This window comes from Miscanthus floridulus, chromosome 2, assembly GCF_019320115.1.
Source record: "Miscanthus floridulus cultivar M001 chromosome 2, ASM1932011v1, whole genome shotgun sequence".
Lineage (NCBI taxonomy): Eukaryota > Viridiplantae > Streptophyta > Magnoliopsida > Poales > Poaceae > Miscanthus > Miscanthus floridulus.
The window spans coordinates 140472200-140479022 of NC_089581.1; the positions used below are offsets into that span (position 1 = coordinate 140472200).

The window sequence follows — 6823 nt, forward strand, 5'->3', positions numbered from 1 at the left end:
GGTTATGTTATGTCGAACTTATGTCAAACCAATGAAAATGTTACGTGGCAGCTTGTCAACTTGCGCATGGACTTCGTTTATTTGCTTCATATTCGTTTCAATGCGTCGCGGCAACACTAACGACGAGATTAAGTAGCAACTAGTTCGGGAACCGACAGTCCCGGTGTATCTCGACGTAGGTGGCCGACGTCTTGACCCCGATCCTCCCGAGCTTGGTCATCGCCGCCACGAAATCGCCGAAGAAGGCACCCTTGTTAGACGCGCAGTAGTCGACTGTGCTGCGCGACCTCATGTCGGACTAGAGCACCTGGTCGGAGCCCACCGATGAGGGGTCGAGGAAGCCAGGGTCCATGGATGCGTCGCTGCCGATCCTCACCGACAACAGTCGATCTTCTGTCTGCGTCCAGGTACTGCCGCGCCAAGATCGGTGGCGCGACAGACCCTTCCACATCACCGGTCAGCAGCCCTGATCATCGCCACGTCATCCTTCTGCTACGCCATCATGCCGCGCCATGACAATAGGCACGACTAAAAATGTTAGTTTTGAAAAAAAATGTTAGATTTAAAATTAGTTTACAAAAAAATGTTAAAAATAAAAAAAATTCCTCGAGGTGCAGTACATACACCACTCCAAACGTAACTCTCCGATTCCGCCAATGGCAACCAACAAAGCGTCCATTCTCCTCGCCGTTGCAGTGGCCACCGCGGCGTGCTCGACCGCCTCTGCGCAGACCATGCTTGGCAAGCTCGTCGTCACCGGTGTCGTGCCGTGCAACACCGGCACGCTGATCGACACCGCCACTTCTCCGGCATTCCTAGGTGCGTGCATGCGACAACTTCTCCGGCATACTTAGCCCTCGTTTAGTTGCCCAAACTTGGCGCCGTCGAAATTCATGTAGCGCACTGTAGCATTTCGTTTATATTTGGTAATAATTGTCCAATCGTTGACTAATTAGGCTCAAAACGTTCGTCTCGCAAAGTACAACCAAACTGTGTAATTAGTTTTTGATTTCGTCAACATTTAGTACTCTATGCATGTACCGCAAATTTGACGTGATGGAAAATCTTCTTTTTTATAGTGCCAAGTTTGGATTCCGGAGTAACTAAACACACCCTTACCTCTGCACGTGCAACTGATGTATATTTAATAACGATACTACTCAAACGTTTACAACATCACGTCACGTAACGTCATGTTCGTGCCTGCAAACCCCTCTGCGATGCCTGCAGACGTCAGCGTGGAGCTGCGGTGCGGCGGCAACGTGGTGCGGGTGGGACGACGAGCCGCAACGGGTCGTTCGCGATCGAGGCGGACCTGACCAACGCGCTGGCGGCGCTCGTGGGCTCCTGCCAGCTGGTGGTCGACACGCCGCTGGCCAAGTGCAGCGCGAGCCTGCCAGCGGCGGGGGGCACTGGCCTCCTACCTGCAGGGCTCTCTCGCCGGGATACTCGGTGGCGTCTTCCGCCTCGCCCCGGCCGGCTTCTCGTTCCGCATGAACTGACCGTTGCAATTGCAATGCATCAGTCATCAGTATCTAAAAAGACCAAAAAGTAACGAACGAGTAAAAACTTCCATGTATTCTGGCGACGGACCACGCAGTTACACAAAATACAGTGCCGTGTACCTGAAAATAAATGAGCATGGGTAAGGATATTATGTGATGGAAATGGAACAATTAGTAATAGTCTGCTCACCATCAAGCGCCGTGGTTTTATTCTGATGATGATTTGGTTCCAAACTTCATGAACTTGTGTTATACGCGTTAGTTGCGTCTCAATCGCGTGTTTACCCGTTTTTGCCTTGAAGCTCTTTGAAAAAAATAAATGCAATGATATTTGCATAAATAAATTGTGGCAGAACCACCCAAATTATATGGCTCACGTGCACCTGTCATTGTCCTAAAGACCTCTGACTGCTGCAGACGAGAGCCAGATAACTCCGGTAGTCTGTCGGGTGTCCTCGGGGAACCCCGAATCATCCACATTTTACAACTCATTCAGGATCAACATGGAGTTACCACAATATTACAATATTTGGTACAAAAATATCTTACATCGGAGTGCGAAATACTTATAAAATTAGTTTACAAAACATGTTCATGTAAAAACTTAATCTAAGTTCCAAAAGGTGAGTAGGTCTACAGAAGCAACTTAGATGAAGCATCTAAGGTAGAAGAGACAACTAGATCATGTCGAACCCACCGATATGACCTCGATTAGCAACACGAGTCAGAACCTACAACATGGGTTAACAAACCCTGAGTATTTGAGGGTACTCAACAAGTCTTACCCGACTAAAGAAAAGACTCCAAGGGTATGTAGGCTTAAAAGAAAGTTTGAAGCAAGAATAACTTTTACAGAAAAGCTTACTATGAGTGGATCCTTACTTTCAATATTTTAGCTTCGTATTAAATCTTTATCGGTATCTAGTTTGCACCTGTTCTAAATCAATCACTTCTTTACTCATCTCATCTCATCTTATCTCATAACCATAAGTAACCATGTTTCCCTTGATTAATCTGCGATGATGATGCGAGGATCAAGTCTCCTGTTATCGTAGAGCAAACGACGATTCGAATCGATTAGGGTCAGCTGAGGTTTCCTTACCACACGACATATGCAAGTCCTAGACTTACATATATCAACCCTCACTCGGATCCTCCAAAATAAGAACGGATTCGCACCACCCGAGAGCATAGAATCCACCGCCGTACGCCATCCCTGATGTTTACGTAGGGTGGGTACACGCTACTCTCGTCATCTCTCCACTCTTAGTGCGCGGTTGTCCTTTCTCATAATGGAATAGCCGAGGTATTAGGCTTACCAGAGTATGTGGCCAGTACTTGCAAAAATCTTGATCCAAGGGCCAACAACGATCGGTCCTTAATCGACACAGGCGGAGCACTACATGGAGACTCTATTCTCGATGCAAGCTAGCCGCCCGGTCTTAATTTAATATTATCATAACCATGGTATTTCACAACCCATAACAGAGTTGAGAAGAGCAAGGTAAACCTGTTTCTCTCGAATGATGAAACCATCATTAGACTTCTATCGAAGTCTAAGCATTACTAAGCTTTGGAGGTAACAACCTATTCATTCTAATAGGGTAGAACTAAGTATACCTGTGTATCAAGGTAATCATGCAACAACGGTATTCGACCAACTCCTAATACTTAATGCACATCTCACAAGACTTAATATGTAATAAGGATTTGTAAATACTAGAGAAGGGTTGTATGCTCGGAGGCTTGCCTGCGTTGCAGAGAAGGTTAGATTGCACAGAGGATCACAGGGGTGAGATTAGCTTGGCATCAACACCACTGGTGGATGAACCTTCTCCGAAACTTGATCAACACGAACCTTCTCACTCTCGTGCACTACACGTAATAAATGATGCTTGCTTAACATGATGGAATACATGTCATGATGCATGATGAAAGACACAAGTGCATAGCAGAACTTAAACAAAGTTAATTATTTTGAGTACAACTTTCCTTCGCTAAGAACTAGGGTTATTATTCTCAAAGAATTCTAATTATTTGATTACAAGACAATCACGTGCTTTACCTAGAAAGCAATACTTACCATATTACAAAAGCTAAGCAAGACAAGGGCAAGATCACATCATTTGACTTAAGCACTAGAAACAAGATATCTAACTAAACATTATACAAACCTACCTTGTTACGATAGCAAAGCACATCAAGTTTAACATATACAAACACTTCACTCAACCAGCAGATTAGAAGTAAGTACAGGTTCTACTTTTATGTTAAACACCTCATGTGCATCTAGTGATAAGAAACATAATCAAAGTCCTATAACTATATATATAATAATCATTTCAAAGCATTATGCAACATGACTTATTATAAGCTAATGACATGCTCAAATTAACAGCATGATCACAAGATGTCATAAGCGTACTAAGTTAACACTAATTGTAAGGAAAATGGACCCTAGGCCCATTTACTTTAGATTTTGGTGTTTGATGACCAACACAACTAAATTGAACTAATGAATTTGCAAGTGTTTATTTTGTCGTTCAATAGGGTGCAAGACGTGACTTGGACAAAGGCAATATGATGATCCGATGATCAACACCCTAAGCAAGACCCTAGGAGCACAAGAGAAGACCCAAGATATCAAGCGTAGTCCAAGCATGAAGATGGAAACCAAGTCGGACATAAGATCATGAAGAAATGAGCTCGATAGAGGTGACTGGACGTGGCCCTTATAGCGACCGAACATGTCCGATCGACAGTCTGAGACTACGGCAAGCGTCAGCTGACGACCGGACGCTGAAGAAAACACGTGACTGGATGCACCGATGGCACTGTTCATCATCACGGCAATATTTTCAGCGTGACCAGACGCAATGGGACTGGACGACCGAACGTAGAAACTGTAGAGTCCGATCAAGTCTAGAGAGGTTCCATAGCGGCGCCAGTGTGACCGGACGCGTCTAATCAACAGTGACCGGACTCAGCGCAAAGTCCGATAAACAAGCGCGCTCCAACGGTCGTGACGGCCGAACACGTTCGGTCAGGACGAAAGCAGCGTCCGATCAGTAGCAGAAAGCTAGGTTTCGCCCCCAACCGGCCATTTGATGTGAAGAGCTGAGGAAACATATCAAGGGTGTTGAACTGTTGATACACCATTTTAGTTATCTCCACTTGCATAGTGCTTAGTGATTCATTAGGTGATTAGCGTAGATGCTTTGCGAAGTGCTTAGGTTGATTAGACCATCGCTTATGCGCTTGCTTTAGGTTTAGGCCTAGTGTTTAGTGAGGTTTACACATCTCTTATCACTCGGTGCTTGCACACACCATTGTTGTACATCGGAGGGGCTTGTAGTCTTGCGAGATCACACCAACCGCGTTTATGGTGTGGCCGGAAGCATGATAGTGAAGACAGCAGGAAGCGGTCCGGGAGAAGTTTGCCGGAAGGCACACCGGAGACCTACTTACGCGTGGGGAAGGCCCGGGGCTATCCACAGAGTTATCCGACCGGGAGCTTGGCCCTGGCGAGGGATTCCTTGCAAGGGGCTCCAACGAGGATTAGGGGGAAGCTTGTGCGCTTTTCGATACATCAGTAAAAATACCAGAGTCATCAACGGGAGTTTGCATATCTCTAGCTTACTCTTTAGCTTTCGCATTTACATTCTTTGCATAACTCCTTTTGCGGTAGAGATAGCAACACACTAGCAAAACCGTAGTTGCACATTTAGATAGTTTATCTTTTGCATAGGTTTTGCTAAGAATAGAAAAAGAGGCCATAGTTTTGAGTTAGAGTTTTAAGTTGTCTAATTCACCCCCCTGAAAGGATCTAACAATGCCTAGAGGGGGGGAGGTGAATAGGCGTATCTAAAAAATTACTGCAAATGCTAAGTTCAAATCTATCAGCCACTGTCGGAAGTCCTGATGTTTGGGTCGGAACTCCTGACGTTATCAGAAGTTCTGACGCAAACATCAGCAGTTCCGACGCCTACGTGAACTACAAAAGCAGTGCCAAATTTAACTTTGTGGATAAATAATCTTACAACCTCACTTCCTAGTGGTTTGGTGAAGATGTTGGGTCACTCCCTTGACGCCGTAATGCCTCTAAATGGTAGATCGAGTCCAAACCCTAAAATGGAGATTTTGGAGACAAGGAGAGAAACACATACAAGTGATCTCAAGCAATCACAACAACAACAAGCACGTGGGACATAAGGATTTATCCCGAGGTTCGGCAACCCCACAAAGGAGCTCCTACGTCCTCGTTGTTGAGGTGACCACTAAGGTCGGAGTCTTTTCCACCTCCTTGCCTCTCTCTCAAAGCGACCACAAAGGTCACTTGAACTTTCCACTAAGAAATCAAAGGGTGATACAAACTTCCCAAGGCTCTTCCACAAGATGGAAGCTCTTGGGCAATGCCTAGCCGGCTAGGGGCAAAGCCCCAAGAGTAATAGACGCAAAGACAACTGGCTTGACGAAGAAATCAAGTGCTCAAGCTTTCCAAAGTGATGTTCTCACTTAATCCACTCTCCTTTCACTCAAAAACCTAAGGGAATCAAAGATTGGAGCAAAGGGGAAGGAGAGGGGAGCTTTAGTTGCTTGGGAGCTGTTGAGCATGAAGTGGGTCAGCAGTGAATGAGACCGTAACGGTTAGAAGTGAAGAGAGGAGTATAAATACTCCAAGTGAAAATCCAACCTTTCAGATCTACGTCGGGAGTCCCGACGTAGATCTCGGGACTTCCGACATTAATAGAAAACACTATTCACAATAGGTCAGAAGTCCGCGGGTGCAAGTTAGTGTCGGAACTCTCGGCAAATGTCGGGACTTCCGACGTGCACAGTTGATAAAACAGCCAGCACCATGGATGCCGGGACTCCCGGCTGGGACAAGTCAGTGTCAGAACTCTCGACAAACGTCAGGACTTCCGACGGTCGGAACTCCCAATGATCGTCGAGACTTCCAACGAGCACAGACAGCCAGCCAGAAGCAAAGGTGCCGGGACTCCCGGCAAAGGTCGGGACTTCCGACCGTCGGGAGTTCCGACTTACATCGGGACTTCCGACATCGATAGTCATAGAAAAATATTCTATGTGTTCATGAAGTGCTAGAGTGTCTCCCTTTTGATTTTATTTTAATGCTTGAGCACTCTATCTTCCTCAGACCAACTAAATTTGCATCCCTCTTTATAGTGCGGCGGATCCTAAACTCAAAATCAAAATTAAAACCTTTGGAGATTGTTTTGAGTTCTTCCGCCTTTACAACTTTAAGAATTGAGGGATACCATTTCATCTTTATCAACTCTTTGATTATTTCACAGGAC

General features: G+C 45.6%; 1 pseudogene; it reads left to right on the plus strand.

The window, feature by feature from the left end:
- The first annotated feature begins 656 nt into the window (after positions 1-656).
- Positions 657-1502, plus strand: LOC136539879 (phylloplanin-like; annotated as a pseudogene).
- Positions 1503-6823: the final 5321 nt, after the last annotated feature.